This window comes from Strix uralensis, unplaced genomic scaffold (assembly GCF_047716275.1).
Source record: "Strix uralensis isolate ZFMK-TIS-50842 unplaced genomic scaffold, bStrUra1 scaffold_316, whole genome shotgun sequence".
NCBI lineage: Eukaryota > Metazoa > Chordata > Aves > Strigiformes > Strigidae > Strix > Strix uralensis.
This window is the reverse complement of record NW_027436910.1, coordinates 1-18458: the sequence shown is the minus strand read 5'-3', so window position 1 is coordinate 18458 and position 18458 is coordinate 1. Positions and strand designations below refer to the sequence as shown.

The 18458-nt window shown below is 48.7% G+C and overlaps 1 pseudogene; it reads right to left on the bottom strand.

Annotated features, from left to right (window-relative positions):
- LOC141938800 (hydrocephalus-inducing protein homolog) overlaps positions 1 to 17156 on the bottom strand; it is a 64988-nt pseudogene extending 47832 nt beyond the window's left edge.
- Between the last annotated feature and the right edge of the window lie 1302 nt (positions 17157 to 18458).

Genomic DNA, 18458 nt, shown 5'->3' with positions numbered 1-18458 from the left:
CCAAGTCACCCACCATCTAGGCTAAGGGACAGCCTCTGCTCTCACATGTATGTGTGCAGTTCACCCTGATGCCTGACTACATCTCAAATTTTATCTCCAAAATTATTCAGTCCTCTCTTCTTCCCATCAATAAATGGCCAGGCAGCCTAAGGCAGCAGCAAAGGGCGAAACTTCAACTGAGGCAGCAAAGCAGCACCAAAGGAGGCACCTGCTGAGGACAGGGGAGCAGCTGGAGCACACCTCGCCTGCCGCAGTGCTGCCTCCACCCAGCACGCTCAGCATCAGGGTGCTGAAGAGTCTGAAGAGCCCTTGCTGAAACGACTGATCGAGCAGGTTCTCAGGACCTGCTTCCTTGAACACCTCCATGATAGCAGCAGCTGTCCTGAGAAGCCAAGATGCTACCGTGGGGTAAGTCAAGCCTGTGGGGTCAGCAGGGGGGACTATGGAGCAGCAGAGCCCACCCTTACTGCAGGGAAAGAAACCATCCCTGAACCACCTCGTATTTATTGTTCTATTTATTGATTAGCCACCGTATTTGCAGAGATCGCAGTGAAGCAGGATAGGATTTATTGCCCAGTCCCATACCTTAGGGCCCTGAGGCAATGCAGAGGCAGATATACCCTGTGAGCCCCCCGGGTACACCACAAGCTGCCCGGGGAGGGAGGGACCGGGACAGCAGTGCCTGAGCAGCTCTGCGGGTCAGTGCCTGGTATGAGCACGCAAACCCCATCATTCGTACACCAGTACCACCCACCCCAGGTAGCTTGCTTTCGGCAGAGATGGAAAGCAGGTTTTCATTGTGGAATCAAAGCAAGCTGCTCTGGGAATCCCCCACTTTGAGGTTACATTTATCCCCCAAACAGCTGGAAAAGCAGCACGAGGGAAATTCAGCCCCCTCCTTGGCCCAGGAGGCTGAGCCTGTACTCTCACACACTGCTTGATGCTCCATCCACAACACCAAGTCCACAGTGCCAGGTCTGGGCTAACCAGCCCCAGAAGTCTGACCCACCTAGTATGGAGAAGAACAAACCTCCTCTGAACCCATTTTCAAGCCCCTCACAGATCCCCCCTCCAGTGGGGAGCACACCCCAACCAGCCTCAGCACACGAGCCTGTCCTGGCTGCATCAGCCCTGCTCCCCCTGCCAGGGAGCAACCCAACCTCCCTCGGCTATGCAGCTTCTCACACTACGCAGCCTCCATGAATTAAAGAGCCTTTTTCTGCAGCCAGTCTCCAGAGGTGCTCTGCAATGCGACACAGTCCACCGTAGGTACACGACCCTTACACGTACATTCTTGTGCAACAACCCAGCTGGTTTGACCCCCAGTAGGTGTGAAACTCACCTCACTGCGAGCAGTTTGAGGACAGATCTCACACCCTAGTCTCTATCATTAACAGCAGTTCGACAGAAAGCAAATGCAGATCTAACAGGGAAACCGTGCGGAAACCCATGCCCTTTCAGGAGCAAAGGGCCACAGCGTTCTCTTGGTCTCAGAGCTCCAAACACATGACTCTTAGAGATAAATTACCTTCCACAAAATAAAGGGAGAACTTGCAAAAATGATCCAGACTCATTTCTGCTCAAACATCTATGCAAATTCTCTGTTTTACTGAGGGGTCCCCCAGCTAAAACTGCCCCCAGAGCCAGGCTCCTCTTGCTGCATTGTGATGGAATACGTTGCTTTCTCAATCATATAGTGATATGCAAATGTTGCATATAAAAATCAAGTCACAGGTTGCTTGTCAGTCATTTTTGTTAGAAAATAGCCCCACAGATACTTACCATCTTTGCCCTGAAGGATGCAGGGATGACACTCTGATTGGAGCGGTGGAGACTTCGGGAAGCATCTTGTATAACTTGGATACTGCCGAAATTTATCTTACTTGGGTGCACGTAGACAACTGCTCCTTCTCCAGTGCTCACTAAATGGATTTTCTGCTCCAGAAAGCAGGTAGGAAAGATCAAAAAAACAACAGAGAAAGTTTAAAATGATTAGACAGCTCTAAGGGTACTCCTAGACTGGGGGATAATTATGGCTGTTTGAAGTTTTTTCAGTGTTGTAAAACCAAAACAGAAGGCCTGGAGCAAGTGTGGGATCTGGACTGATCCCATCTGAAAAGCACAAGCTCCCGTTATCAGGGGATAAAGAAACCCTGGTTCCTGTGTTTGCTTTTTCACACCTCCTCCACACTGTTAACTCTCCTTCCTCTACCTTGTGCCTGCTCCCACTCCTTTTACTGCTCAGTCTTGCCCCAGACCACCCTCCCTGACTTCTGCTGCTGCACAGCACACTTGGACAGTGACTTTAGCCCCAAAGCTACACCTGTGAAAGCCAGCACAAGTCAGAAGCAAAGCAGGCCCTTTAGAGTAGAGATCACACAAGTTAGTTGCCTCTGATTTGCACATATGTGTATTCCTGGTATTATATGGATAATGAGCATTAATTATTAATTACATCATTCAAGCAGTATTGTTTTCTTTTGACAGTCTGAGACCCAAAAGTTCTGTTCTTGCAGAACTGGCACAGACTATTGGAGGAGGAATGTGGATCCCTTGGCTAAACCACCTTCTCTCATCATTAAAAACATTCAGGAGGCATTCAGGAGATTTAGCAGCACCATTTCCACTTGTTTTATTAAAAGTTTAAAGCCCTGTAACTACTTTCAAAATGTCAGCCTTTTGTTCTGTTACAGAAAGCTTAAGGTTCCCAGGAATCCTGTGACATCCTCTTTCATGCTCAGAGAGATGAGAAGACGTTTTAAAACAGCTGCTTCAAAAGTTGATATCATCTTAAATTAAAGTTTAATTAACTATATTTGTTCTCGATTTCAGCTAGATGAAGTCAGGACACTACAGACAACATTCTCTTGCCTACATTTTGTTGTCATTGCTGCTGTTGTGTATGCCTGAATGTGGACATCATCTTTCAGGAGGCTTTAGTCCAGGAATGCTTTGCCTCATCCATTTCCAAACTTAGTAGAAAAAAAAGTCTCTGTGCTCCACGTGCAAGTGCTGTGGAGACTCATGAGTCTTTGGCTGGGGCTCTTGGCAAAGAGATATGATGGATGTTTCTCAGACGTGATGGCCCTGACTTTCAGCATGGCCTCTTACACAGCACTTGCCTTAGCAGGATTCAGGGACGTCCCTGCGTGCTCCTGAACAAAAGGCCTAACGAAGCACCAGTGCGGTTCATCTAATAGCACAGCAGAGTACGACTCCCAGGGGTTGTTCTGGGCTTCAGACTGGCCCTCTTATCCCGACTGACCTACCGTAATTAAATGCTGTGTCAGACACTTAGATTACCACCTAGGATGATACATCCTTCCTCTTCTCTAGGTGAAGGGAAGTTGCTGCGAGTATACTTGAAATTACAAGACCTCCTGACCTTGTTAATGTATAGAAACCAGTAAAGTAGGACGTTTAGTTTTAACGTTAACCATCACTTGTGTTTCACTAGCTTTTATTTTTCCCGTATTTCACTGCAATGTATATAATTTCATTTATACTCTTTTCCTAACTACCCTCTGACATCTTACCCACTGGTAAAACATCTTGAAACCTGTAACTCCTTGCCTAGTGGAGATAAAACAGGCCTTGGACAGTCTGGCAAACTCCGAGTACATCCCTGATAACAGGGACCTAAAAATGCAAGACAAGTGCCTGAGAAGACGCCAGTGTCAAGAAAAGCGACTGGAAGCCGGTTTAAACCAACCTCCTCAAAACAAACAGGAGCTGAAGGAGGGATGAGGTCACTCCATGACCATGTATGGACATGGGAAACCTAAAGTTCAGCTAGCAGACAGTGTGAGGAAGGTGATGTGGACCACCAAGGTGGGGAGAAGACCCTCACTCTATTTTTACTACGCACTCTCAGACTATGTAAATGAATTCTGAGAACCCATTAGCATAAGACTGTCTTTTCTAGGAAACCTGATGCATACGTATGCTTTTTGTGTATATTAGTGAGAGAGTTTTGTTAGTAAGCGTGGCACTCATGGTGGAGTGATCCCCAGTGCTGCCCAGCGCTGCGAATAAAGAATCCCTGCTGAACAACAGTTATACTCAGTTCTGACTGTGGAGTGAAGCTCTTTGTTTCACAGGCATTAGCTGTTGTGTATGCCACAAACCCCTTCTTTCCTTGTCCACACCAGCATATATTACAAGTTCTTGTTTTCCCGGGAAGGATCCCCGGAATTAGCAACCCTGCCTAACGCTTCACACCCCACCAAGATGAGTCGCACAAAGGCCCACGTCCCCTGCAACTCACCAGAGGGGATCCTTCACTCCCAAACACTGCAGCATGAGCAACAGTGTCCTGCTCTCCCGTCACCTGGGCCTCCAGGGTCAATGGGACCTCCACCGAGCTGTGAGGCTGGACAATCCCCCACGGCACGGGGCTGGAGTACCACACAGAAGTGTCCTCCTTGTGTTCCTGTAAGGGACAGAGTCAAATGCAACACACAGGAGTGACCTTTGAGGAAACTTTGAACTCCTCAACATCTACACAATGGCAATTCACACACATTTTCAAAAATCCCCAGGAGAAAGCAGAAAGGTACAAAGCAAGATGCAAGACTTGTATGGGCTTAGCATCCTCAGGGGGTCTAAAAGCTGCTGCACCCACAAACACCCACTCCTGGGCTGGCAGCCTCCTTGCAGCAACTTTTCACAACCCTCTATGTTCTCCTGCATGAAAGCACCCCAAAGACTAGAATATAAACTGCTTCCTAAAAAGTTTAAACTGTTTCCTGAAGTTTATACTCAGGTAGGTTCCTGTCTAACTGCTTCCTGAAGTTATATTCAGGTAGCTTCCTTTTCTCAGCAACCTTTAGGTTTGAATATAAACCAGCAAGGTCTTATCCAAAACCCTTTTTTCCCCTAATAAACCCCTTGATAACATCTGAGGGCAGGAGGCGGATGCAATGCCAAACCTGAGGGATAACCCTGTAGCAGCCTGGAAGATTGCTGTCATTCACAAGGGTCAGCATCTGCTGATAAGGGAATTTTAGAAAGCACCGTCCAAACATCACGACAGGGTTGAGTACTCACAGCGGAGGAACCACGCATCTAGGCAAAGAGATGACCAAAAGGGAATTAGAGATACCGAGAGAATGTAGAGTTCGTTTACTCCCCAAGTAGCATGAAATAGAGCATAACACATTTGTCAAATAGACACTTAATACCCCTACAGCGATAAATCACCTTTAACTTCTTCTGACTCAACCACCTCCTGTAAAGGTGGGGCAAAACCCTGGGACTCAGCCTCGCAGAGGCTGCCAAGTGCCCAGGCAGCGCACAGTGCCCTGTCCCAGAGCTGCCTGATCAGCTCTGCCCGCTCTTTGCCCCAGGACGCTTCCAAGGACCCTCCCAACAGTCCCAGCAAGGCGTGAGCTTTGGGGGAGCCTTCCCACTGAGGACCAGTGCTCACCAAGGCTCAAAGAACACAAGACTCCAGTGTCTCAGTGAAAATGACTCCCTCCTCTCCCACACCGCTGTTGCCCTGCCTGAGAACTCAGCCCTTTGCCCCAGCGATGGAGGGCACAAGCCACCCCCTGCCTTAGGCAGTGGGGGATCACCCTCTCCCAGTTCCTGCACCCCCACGGCTCCATGCATTGTCTGTCCCCATTTGCACTTGTTTTACAAAACTGCAGCCCAGGCACTGACTGGATGACTCTGCCTGGGAGAGGGAACAGCACAGTGAACTCATCCCTCTTGTAATCAAACCAACACCCATTGCAGCACAACAGGATTGAATCTGGCTGCAGCAAGATCTTCTGGCTTAAGTCTGAGAACATTAGTGCTCAAAAGAACCAGAGGGAAGCAGAGAAACCTGAGCTCACCTTTCACATCAAGGACTATTTTCCCCTTCATACATTCGTGCTTTGAGCCTTCCCTCACCAGTCCTGCCATAAGCCCCTTTCCCATTCGCATGCACCTTCGTTAACTGACCCAGACACCAGCTCTCAGCAGGCTGCTCATTGCGGCCCAAATGAATGCTGTATTTTGGTTGCAACCCAGCACAAGTCCACCACTTGCGGGAAGGAGGAAAGATGGCCCTTTGGAAACTTATTACACCTCAAGCACCAAAAAACAGGCCAATAATGAATATAATTACTGTTCCCCTTAGTAAAAGGCTCAGGGCCATGCCTGCCTGTGGAGTACAGGTGCTGCTTTCAGAACACTGCCAATCTCACATCTAGCTGGGCAGAACTAGATCATTAAGCAACACTTGTCATTTGGAGATGGAGCCAGCAAACCACGTGCAAGGCAGCGTGGTGCTAGATGCACGAGGAGAGACGACGAGCTGCAAGGAAAGCGCTGATACCCGGCTGTGAGGAGCAGCGCCGACACCGCCTTGCCAACACCGCACACGTCCACCACCAGTGCCAGCTCGTAGCTCTTCACAGTGTTGGAACACAGGGTGACCTGGTGGGAGAGAAGAGCATCAAACACTTCATCACTCCCAAAAGCCATCGTCCATGTGTGCTGTCCTCCGGTTCTTGTTCCACGAGCAGGAGAGGGAGGATTTTGCCCTAACTCTTCTGCTGGTCCATGTACAGAGCACAGTTGCTGGGAGCAACAAAAGTCTTCTGACAAATCTGCTTTGTTAAATACACCTTGCCCTTACCAGGGCATATGTAAGCACGATTACATTAATGCTCTACTCACCACTGTATTAAAATTAAGGGACGAATTTTTAATCTCAACTACAACAGCATAAATCCAGAGTCAATCTGTTAACTTCAACAGATTCAGCTTTACATTGGGAAGCTGAGGGCAAAATGCAGCCCAGCAGGTGCTGTGCAGTTCATGGCTGCCAGACCTTTTTCAGTCCCCACTGGAGATCACCGTAGTGAATACAACTCATTCTGCTCTTCAGGAGAGGATATATAAGACCAGGAAGAAAAGCAAACTGCTTTATATAATGACATCTCTCTTTTTAACAGCCACCACCTGTCCTCATCGTTCCTCTGCCCACTTTAAATCAGTGGGGCTCTTAGTGTGGGGATGCTAGGATCCGAGCCAAGGCTAAGACCTTAGACAACACCTTTTTTTCTCTGTTTCATCCTAAAATGAGGTAGGTGGGAGATGATTACCCAGAGACAGCTACAGATGTTCCCACCAAGCTCCTGTAACCCTCCTCACCTGATAGTCAAGGTCACAGGCTCAGGGGATCCATTCACACTGAACCTGAATTCTTCTGTGAACTCCCCCAGGATGGCGGAACTGAAGGAGATCCGGATGACTTGCAGCCCGTCCGGCAAAATGATGCCCTCCTGGGGGAGGAAGGTGAAGCAGGAGCCCAGAGCTATAGCTGGAGGGACCAAGTTGAAGACAGTGTCAATGGCTCCTTTGTTAAACAGGACCACCTGCAGCAGCAAGAAAGCAAAATGGAAATACATAAGGAATCTTCCTTTCTTACAGAAGGCTGATTTGTCTTCTGATTAAGCAATTAACGACTGTAAAAAGCAGAAGATGCTGTGTGCTGCTGCTTGGCAGAAGCCAAAGAAAATGCAACAGGACAAGTTCTGCCTCTGGGTTTTTCGTACAAAGCAGTGACAGCTTCATAGAAACAGTCACTCGGGGTTTATTCCACTGACGCAGAGCAGCCCACTTCGACTTGCAGTGCAGAGGAGCTGCTCAGCATCACCAAGTCGATTCAGACCTGTCCCTAAGAACAAGGAAGGGCAGTTGCAGCATTACTAGTGATTCATCACACAACTGATTCTGCTCCCGATGAGTCCGATCCTGCCAAGGGCAGAACATGTTGCAGCCAACAAGTTTACTGCATGTAGAAGACACCTCAGGGCAGCACTATAACCAACTTCAGAAGCACTCCCCAACTCTGCTACGGTATGTAATTTAGTTTTCTTATTTTTCCTTTAATGGGATACTTTCTTAGTCTTTGCTCAAACAGACGTGTCAGGAAAGGATGAGCGTGCGGTGCACAGCAGCTCTATCTATTCCAAAGAATTTCTCTTTCTTAAATATTCACAGCCACCATCTAAGACTTTACCGTTATCAGAATAAACTGCAAATTTAGAACTAAGCCGTATTTTGTTGAACACTTGAGAGATCTACTGCCTCGATCAAGTGACACAATCCCGTAGCACTTGTTGAGAGTCAGCTCTTCTCATGTTGGGTGAGAAATGCCCACAGCTGCTGCGAGTACCAGCACGCTGTCAGTCACCAACAAACCCACCCGAAGCAAAGCGGTAAAGGTTCTGATTGCTGCAGGGTGAAATCCTGCCATTTCCATGGACTTAACTATCTGCTTTGGATTTCTTTTCCCTAACTTTTGTCCTTGTAAAACCTGGTAGAAAAATTGAGACAGAAGCAGAGAGATGTCCCTTATTTTTTAATTTTGCAGCTGCTGTTAAAAATATTCACGTATTCAAGCTCTGCAAGGGTAACCTGAAAACTACTCTCTCCTCTCTTGTCTTTTACACCTCAGTTACAAATTGCACTTAGGGATCCAACGCTGAGCTGAGGTTTACCTCCAGTCTAGCTGCTTAGTACAGCACTAACAGTATCATCTACTTAGTCACATTTTCTCAAGTCATGAAAATAATAAAACGATAATCAATAAATTATCACCATTAAAAATACATAGAGAGCACAATATTTTGGTAAGAAAACACCTTAATGTGTCCTTCCCTGCCACAGTCAAGCTTTTAAAAGTATTGCCTCAGATCTACCTCTTTCAGTTGCCCTATCTTATTTTTTTTGCAGAAGACTTGACACCATTGGCAGGGGGAGGCAAATATGTAGAAAATTCCTTTGCTTCATTTCCAGAAATGCTTTGCTCTTCATAGAGATGCAGCAAATCTGAGGAGTGGCAAGAGACTGGTCAGCAAGGGAAAGCACTCCCAGTTCTGTTGCAAGACACAGCTCTGAGCCAGGAGGCTGGACAGCTTTCCTCCAACTCTCAGGAACCAGCAGCACGCACTTAACCGAAAACTGGCTGCACTGGACTGGAGTTCAAACACAGTAAATTTGTTCCAGCTGCTTTTTAACAGCCCGGGTACAAAGGTGCATTGCATCCAGGGCTGAAACAAAAGCCTCTGAATATTTACCTTTTTGTCCCAGTGTTGCTTTCATGTGTCAAGGGGGTATTTTTTCACATGAAGCCTCCCAGCTGATCTCCAGGGAAGGTTGCCAAAAAGCAGGGATTAAGGCTTCACAAACAACATATGCACCTTTCAGATCCCATCAGAAGTATCCAGATTCTGGGAAAGCCCCCGGATTTGACTAGTATGTCAAATACTCCCTGCTCACAATGACCTGAATTGCCAGAAATCCCACAGGTCCACCAGGCTCACTGCTGCCCTGGGAGCCATCAGGATCCCCCCCAGCCCCTCAGAATCACCTCATAGCTGTGCTCTAATCCAACAAAAACCTTCCCGATGTCCAGCTGCTCAAAGCTGAAGTGGAGCTGAGGCCCTGTGCCTTCCCCTTTGATGCGCAGGGGCAGCCTGGTCTCAGGGCCTAGGGAGAGATTTCCACTTCAGTACAGTAATTCCCTCTGTTATCCTGGACTGTCCAGGCTGCCTCAGTGCTACTCCCTGACTCGGGGCTGGATGGGACCAGCTCTAGGTGCTCCAGGAGGAGATACAGGACTCTTCCCTTCCCTCAAGAGATATGCCTTGGGGCTGGCTTCTAATTTCTAACCAACCCCTTGGGCTGGTTTCTCATTGAGGCATCAGTTTGCACCCTGAAAAAGCGATGCTGAGTTTAAAACACAATCTCTGAATTTCTTCCCATGTGCTTAGATGAGCTCTGAAATCCATTCAGTGAAGGCACAAAGCTCACAAAACAGAAGATAAAAATACGCCATCTATACTGATGCAATCGGAGACAAGAGCACAGGAGCCGAGAAGTACGAGCCCAGGCAAGGCGAAGCTCCCTGCTAACGGCAGTATGCACGTCTGAGACTGCCTCCAGCAGGCAGAGCGTCTCAGCCACTGCCCGTGCCTGACACACAGCTCCGTGCCCGGGGCTCCAGGGCTCACCTCCTGCAGTGGCACCTAAATAAGACAGGGCTTTGTGATCTCCAGAGAGAAGCACTCACCTATGCCCACCATGATACCAAGAGCTCAGCTTTGTAAAGACACCTTACCTGAAGCACGCTGAACAGTTATGGAAAACCTCACTGCTGAGGTCAGAGAAGCCATAAACATACTGCTAATACACACACCCCTTGCTGCAAAGGAACTGAGACTGCAAGGCTTATAGCTAAACTCTAAGATGCTCATTTTCTTCCGTAAGCCTGCTAAGATGACAGTGTGGGATCTTTGTCTGAAGGATGCTCTGAACCACTGGAGCAGCCTCAAGTGCCTGAATCCTGGCCACTGTAGCTCTTTGGCCTCTACAGGCACCTGGCAGCAGAGCAAATGCTGGCAAACCCACGGCATGAAAACCTATCCCTTCACTGCCTTGGTTGTTCTGGGATCAGTGATCCAGGCTTGTAGCGACACATCCTGAGGGCTGGCCTTGGACAGGAGACCACCTGGAAACCGCAGGGACAGTGGGCACGTACCAGCACCCTGCTGACCACTGACCCTTCCTACCAACTACACGAGAACCGAGTCGGCTGCAAGACTACTTGTGCCTCCACTGTGGGCAACAGAAGCAGGAGAAAGGAGCCGTACCTGAGATGTCGCAGTAGACCGTTTGTTGATAGACTCTGGCTTCTCGGGGTCTAAAGATCACATTAATTTCAGCTGAGGAATTTGGCCAGATATCTCCCTCCTGAAACAGAAGGAGACAGCAAACCATTTGTCTTCAAATGTCACATTTCTTGTTTTCAGCCACAGCCCTGTAGCCTTTATTTAGAGCATCAATGAAGAGCAGGGAACAAGCAACACTTATCAACAAAATTTATGGGAGTTTGGAAGCAGCTGCAAAAAAACTTTCTAAGTCTCTTACCTTTACTGGCATCTGGTAGAGGCGTTTTGTTAAATTAGGGCTATAACGAAGCAACCAAACTGGCTCACACTCCAGTAGCACCTCAGGAGCCAGCGGTCTGCCTGGGCTACGTGTTCTCTATAGGATGGCAGTTGAGTCAGAGCATGGAGAACCACCATGGATGGTAACCAGGACAGATGTAAAACTACGCAATGCTGTGAACATGGTATTGCAACACTTCTGGCTGAAACACTTCTGGCCTCAGACAGGCTGCAGCTGGCCGGTGCCATAAAATACAGATGGTGGATGTATGATGGTACAGCACAACCACTCCAGCTGTCGTATCCTGGTTTTGCTACAGCATAAGCAAGGTGATACGGGAGGGGATGGCACACCGTGACTCACAGCTGTCTCTCTGCAAGAGCCCAACCGTAAATACATGCAGATCCTATTTCTTCCTCAGCCCCTAAATAATGAGAATCTGCTAGATCTCCACCAGTCTGAGTAAGAAAAAGCTGATCTTGAAAAGCCGAGCACCACCAACTGCTGGCCAAATCACCTGCTTTGCTTTGCAGAGGGGGAAGGCAGTGGAAGGAAATCACTGCTCAAAGCAGTCAAAGAAACAAAAGACAGAGCTGGCAACAGAAGTACTAAAATGACACTCAAAGTGCATCCTGTCAGCTCAGGGCACTTAGGAGAAAGGCAGTGCCAAAGCCAACATCTGCCTCTTTCCATAAATAACTGAACCCACAGGGAGCTGTGGGATGGACCACGGCTCCCACTGGAGATGGTGTCTTCTGCCAAAAAACAAAGTGCTCTGCAGTAGCCTCTCATCTGGATGGGGAACAGCTTGGTTCCCCAGCTGAGGTGCAGATTTGCAGCAACAATCAACACTGTTACCTCCTGGCCCAACCTCTGGATCAACAACAGTAGCACCTTCGCAACCTGGACATCTTGAAGACCACCTTCATCAGCTCAGAGTTCACACGTGACACTGAAGAGTCACTACCAGGCAAGGACAGGACAGCGATGACTTGTCAAGGTCAGTGTAACAGTAACAAGTCCTCGTCCTCCCTCTCCTCTGGTTGCCATTTCCAAGGAGTCAGCTCCCACGGGTCTGCAATGTGACTTACAGCCGAGCCGTGGCGGGGAGGATGCAGCAAACAGCAAGGACTTTGTCCTTTGGCAGCCACCTGGGCCTCTATCACAGCTGCCTCTGCTGACATAACACGTGTAGATGCAAAAATAAACCAAATTTGAGATGTGCTCAGAAAGTCAGAGCTGTGTATCAGCTTGTTTCCCATAGGCTTGGACAACTGCTCAAAATGTTCTCGGTCACACGGTAATTCCAAAATCATGCCTCCTCTTTTTTGTTATTATTTTCATCAGCAAGTTAACCCTATACAGACTGAAGTGACCTGCTACAGCTTCTACAGATTGCAGCACCTGAAAATACTGGCAGCTAATGGTCCACTGACACAACAAAGCTTCTGCACAAACCCTGCAAAGCCATCCCACCCAGAAAGCGTTTCCAAGATTACTCTCCCTCCACCAGCTTCTTAACCTCTGGAAGCAATTATTTCCTCCAGTCACCTGTTACAAGGATTTCATTATTTCTGTGGGGAGCTCCCACACATCACGGCTGAGAGGTGGGAAGAAGAGAGCAGCCACTTTTGGCCAGAAGGTCTGAGGCAGCAAGGTCCCATCTCTGGGGGGCCTCTCCAGCAGATTTACATGGCAGTGCAAGAAGGGTGTCTGCCCAAGCTAAAAGTTACAGGGCTGTCACTGGAGAGAAGGTTATGGAAGCCAGCAGCAGTGGATTTTTAGATCCTACATTTGATAAAGAGGAGAAAATACTTACTACCATTTGATGTAAAGACACCCATATGCCAGGGGGAAAGACAGGCATGAGCAAAACTGAATGTGAACCTGATTGTTCCATAAATAATGGAATTAATGGAAATCAAAAGGTTGATAATGCTGGACAATACAGAAGGGGAGAGACTCATGCAGTAGCCCACTTATATTCAGTCCTAGAGAAAACTGCGTAACATTAACACAGACATTCAGGAAAGGTTTCCACTCGAGAGTTGAGGCCACGCTACCCTTTATGTCCGTATGTCACTACATGGAGTACCAGGACTCGGCGCTGTGGGCAGCCGGACTTCTGGACCTCACCTTAACGCACTTCAGGAGCTCAAGAGCAGGCTAAGCTAGTTGTGGAGACACAGTCCGACTGAAAAGCAGCAGGAGCCCTGGGACACACTCCAAAACCAGCTCTGACACACCGCAGCGTGCTCTTAATGCTCAGCTGATCAGCTCCCACTCTCTACAATATTCCCACCACTCTGACACAACCTCTTGGTCACATCATGCTGCTGTCAGCTATAGTGGTGTGAAACTGCAGCTGTGTCAACATTGGTGGCTCTCAGCCTTATATGTGATATAGGAGTAACTGAGAAGAGAAGATGATCCCCTTCCTTGAAAAAAAAAAAATAGTTTCACCTATTTTAAAAGGAAGAAGAGGTTGAGATTATCCTAGGATTTACTCCAAGATGAAAAGGGATTTTGCATTGCTCGGACAGTGGCCGTTCTTCATCTCAGACCATGCAAATACTCAGAACCAGGGCTCTGGCTGATTGAAGGATATGGCGTTTTGCTTGCATAAACAGAAAAAGCAAAAAAATTTCTGTACCTATGTGCAATGAAACTCAAAAAGTCTGTTTAAACCTGCCAGCCTTGTGTCCAGGCTCACAGATGACACTGGAAGGGAGATTCAGCCATGGTATCCATCCAGGTTATATGAAGAGATTGATATGTCTGTGATCAAACTTGGGTTGAATTTGGCCTCCTTCAGAGGACCATTTCATTTCTCAGGTCAATATGTGAACTGAGAGTGCTCTGATATCCTTTGTTAATCCCCATACGCTACGTGTAAGCTGTGTCCTTACTCATAATTATCGATAGCTCTCAGCAGTGTAAGGACACTTATGAAGTGCCCTTAATTTATAGCCCTTGCAGCAGAGCTCAGCTTTAGGCAGCCTCTCGCTCTGTCAGGAGCCCACAGAAATGCTTTTTGCAACAAGCTCTCACAGCCTCACTAGAAACCTGGTGTTTTCTCTCAGCACATCAAGCCAGCTGATGCAGGGACCTGCCAAGTGACCTCAGCCAGGGAGGAGAAGGAAGGGAGCTATCGCTTACCAGAGGCTCAAGGGTGAACACATCGTCAGAGAAAAGCATGGAGTCTCCTTGCGCCTTTGCCCGCTGGTCCTGGAAGGGGCAGGAGAGAAAGGAACGGTGTTCTTGGAGAGCGGGCTCCACCTTGCACTCCCTCAGACAACGATCCATCTCGTCCTCTTTCTGCCTCTGCTGCCTGCAGCCACGGGGAGAGACAAACCAAGCAGATAATTTAATGAGCAACATATTTGCAGAGACTCGTGTGAGCGCAGGGGCAGCAAAGCGCTCGGGGAGGAACAGCAGCAGCTCAGCAAGGGGCTGACCCCAAGCCGAGGGGTCCCACACGGATCAGATTATCACTTGCTGTTCGCGGGCACGGCACGTAGTTTTACTCCATGCTTACAAGCTCAGCGGAGGTTTCTGAAAGCCAGCAGCCCTCGAGAGCCTCCTGGCTCAAAGTCTCTGCCACAACGGATGGAGAATCCACCAACAACCCCAACTGGCTTTTCCTACCACAGAGCTGCTTGGGGGAGGCAGATCAAGATGAAGGAGCACCCACTGCAGGGCTTCACTGGCAAGGGGAGATGCAGCTGGGTTTCAGCTGCAGGCTACTGTCATCACTCTTTTCTTCCCCTTTGGACCTGCAGGGATAAGCAAGCTAAATGTGCTCTCTGTGCCCTATACCGCCTTCCACCAGAGGATCCCAGAGCACTGTAAAAGCAAACCAATGAATTCAGGCATTGCATCACTTTGGTGAAACCAATGGCTTTACATGCATGGAAATAGAGGCCCTGAGAGGGGAAGGGCGTTGCCTAGCATCACCCACTAAAGAAGTCTGGACCAGCATCTCTGAATCCAAACCCTTACATGTAGCCTTGAACCACCTTATCTTTTTCCTCTTTTTGGCCACCTCTGTAGGGCTTTGACGCAGTTAATCTCTCCCTTACTTGGTAGCTGTAGCAGAAATTATTCTAGTGTTTAAAGATCACAACCAAGAGATAAGGGAACACAGCTACAGAGCAGTTGCTTCCTAGCTGGCATATCGCTGTCCCCTCTGCACGCTCCAGTCCCTGGCCATGAAGAACCAGCAGGTGACAAGTCTGGGGGGATGAGTGGAAGGCTCCACGTATAGCAGATCGAGGCAACGTAGTATAAACAGGATAGCAATCATCACTCAGCTAAATTCAAATACAGTTCAAAAGGAAATACGGTCATGGACGTTACTAGCTGTACACAGAGCCTCAGGCAAAGGCTGGCACCAGTGCCAAAACCACTTGCTTTGGCTCGCTCCCCCTGGAGTGCAGTGGGAAATGTTTCTCCATGGCTGACCTACAGCGCTGCATGTGAGGAGGGCTTACAGCCACCGAGGAGCAACCCTCAACTCAACCTCCATCAACGACAATAATTCCACCATTACATCCCAGAAAGTCCTGCAGGAGGGAGACAGAGCAAACCCCTGGATAGACCTTCTAATGATCCAGGTCTTTTGGGGTCACAGCCCAGAGCAGGGTCCTGCACTGCCTCCTCTCATGGAAAAAGCCCTCTCTGCTCTGAGATCTCAAAAGCTTCTCTGACAGCAGGACAGTGGCCTTGGAGCTATGACCATCCCTGAGATTGCAAGTAGGAGGGAAAAACCATCCTGATCAGACTCTAGGACATAATCTGGCACGAGATCAAATGTAATTGGAAAAGAATCAGGTTGAAGTGAACTGGGGGGAAACCTGGTTGCCTCTGAGGGGAAAGAGGATCACTCAGGGTCCAATCTGAGACAGGCAGGCGAGAAGAGAGCGGTAAAGGAATGGTCCAGGCAAGTGCCCAGAGAAGGTAATGAGATTTTCTTTTAACGCACTGAGCTTGCATGGAAGTCACACACTGTGTAATTAAAAATAGAGAACAGAGGAAAACTAGTTTTGGCCTTCAAGGCATTTTTGACCTAATTATGTTGATCTTTATTGGCTCAGAAGCCCTTAAAAAGTGCTCCAGTTTAAGGCAGTTTCCTGATCAGCTATGAGCTAACTCCTATACACCTACATTCATGCAAGTCTGAAAAGTCCCACAAGGATTCCCTTAATCACCCAAACTTTTAAGTGTCGTTTCCAGTTCATCCCCCCGCGCTATAAGTGTTTCTCTGCTGCCTGAAAGGGGAATTTCAAAGCTTCACCACAGACACCCTTTGAAGAACCTGCCCCATCTCTCAGCACCATGAAGACACAGGCTGCTGCACCCCAAATGCGCTCTGTCCTACCTGTGCTGCCCTACCTTCCCTGCAGAACCCTTCACCTCCGAATTCTCCCCAGTCTCTGAGGAAGGGTAGAAATACCTCGTTGGGCTGGAAACCGGGACAGTGCAAGGCAATTCAACATCCTACAGCAGGATGGCCTCAACTTGCTGGGCCAACGAAGCACTTTACCTGCACATTACTGGAGAAGGAGCCTGCCACCTTATCAAAGCTGGAGTGGAAGAAGCTGCAGTGAATATCATCAGTTATGCTACCTGTAGATATGTTAAGTGCTGCTACTCAGTGCAGTCCCAGGTAACGAGTGCTGACACTTTCCTCAGCCTCATGGACCCTCCATAGCCAGGGGCCTCTGGACCTCAGTGGTTTGGTGCTCCCACAAAGCAAATTTGCTCTCTGAGGAAATCCAGTCATTGCAATCAGCCTTTCCTCCCCAAAACACCATCCTCAGCTGGAGTATGGATGGAGCTGGAATGGGAGGCACTGAGCTCCATTACCCTAAAGCCCAGGGACACGTAACCTGATGCCGTAGATGGTTTACTTGTCCTAAACCATTCAATGCACCAACACCCCTTGAGGCCATACGTTAGTTTTACCCTTGGGCAGTGTATCTTACTGAAATGAATCTTTCAAACAAACCTCAGCTTCTGATAATCTTCCTCTGCCTGAGTAACAAAAGCCTTCCACTGGAAGTGGACTATGATTTCACTCCGATTGTGGATGACCACAGATCTGTGGTTTGACAGCGTGAGGTAAGTCTTCTCAACTGTCAGGGAGCTCCTGGCCAGCCCGATGTTGACATCTACAGCTGCTCCATAAAGGCTTGTGTGAATATCTTCACCCAGAAAAAAGCATAGGGGAGTCTTTGCTCATCTCACTTGCTGGTCGAAGTACGAGGAACAAAGCAAGCCACCAGTAACAGAAGAAATTGTTACAGCTTTTACCTGTATTAGCAGTTCCACAGATCAGCACATTTATCACATCCTGACAGATGCCCGTCTACAGAATGAGGATGTCCTGGGCATCACCGTCAGCACCTTATTTCTGGGTGTGTTTGTAGAGATTTATCCCCAAGGTCACAGTATTTACAGTGAGATTTTTCAGATGTGCTCAGGAGGCCTTTGGGTTGCCATCCCACTCAAGTCACAGGGAATTCTGCATCCAAGTCATTCGGGTGACTCTGAGGAGTCCCACCTCAGTCAGGGCTTGCCCAGTGTTGTGTCTCTCCTGATCCCTTGTTGCTGACAAGCAAAGATGCCTGGGGGCACGCGGGCAGGAAATGGAGGTTCGGAGGAACAACTGACAGCCCAAGGCAGGATGGGACACAGAAGAGAGCTTCACTGTGTTGCAGAAGCAGTGCCCTCACTTGCTGTGGGTTTTGAAGACATGTCAAAACGAGACTGGTGGGGCACGGCCCACCCCAACCTGCCCATTACAGTCCTGCAAGCCCATTTCCTCAGCTGGGACCCTGTTGCTTATGCCTGAGTCTGCAAGTCTACGCTGCGTCTTCCCAAGCCATTCAATGACCAGAGCGAGGGCATCTTTGCTTTCCACCTCAGACCCAGCTGAAGAGGAGAGTGTCCTGGGCTGTGCACATCAACTGACTAACGACTGGAGCCTTGCTGGAGTACCTGCCAGCACGTCACCCTCCCGAACAGACTCCCACCAAAGGCTCCCTCATTTCCAGAGCTTTCAAACCTTCCTTCTTCCCAGCCAAGTAACTCCTGGGAGTCAAATGAGCTCAAACTTCAGTACCAAGCCCACTCTTCCTCTTGCAGGCAAGTGTTCCCCAAACTTGCAAACAGCAAACATCAGACATGCTCTCTAGAAACGGCATTTCGGTGGAGTGGTGCTTAAAGCCTCAGAGCCAGCCCCAATGGACAAGTGCCATAGCCTGGAGAGCACCCCTCTGCAAAGGCAGAGCCTCCTCCTCACTGCACAGGTCACAGCAAGGCAGCCAGAGAACGGACCTGCCTTTAAACAGCTACCGTGCAACAACACAGGGAGAGAGCTGGATGTGCGCTGGGTGGACTCCTGAAATCCTAAGCCAGACACAACACGGCAGAATCACATTGATTCCAGGGAAAAAAAAAAAAAAAAAAAGGAGCCCCCTCTTTTGGGGGGGCACTGGGGAATG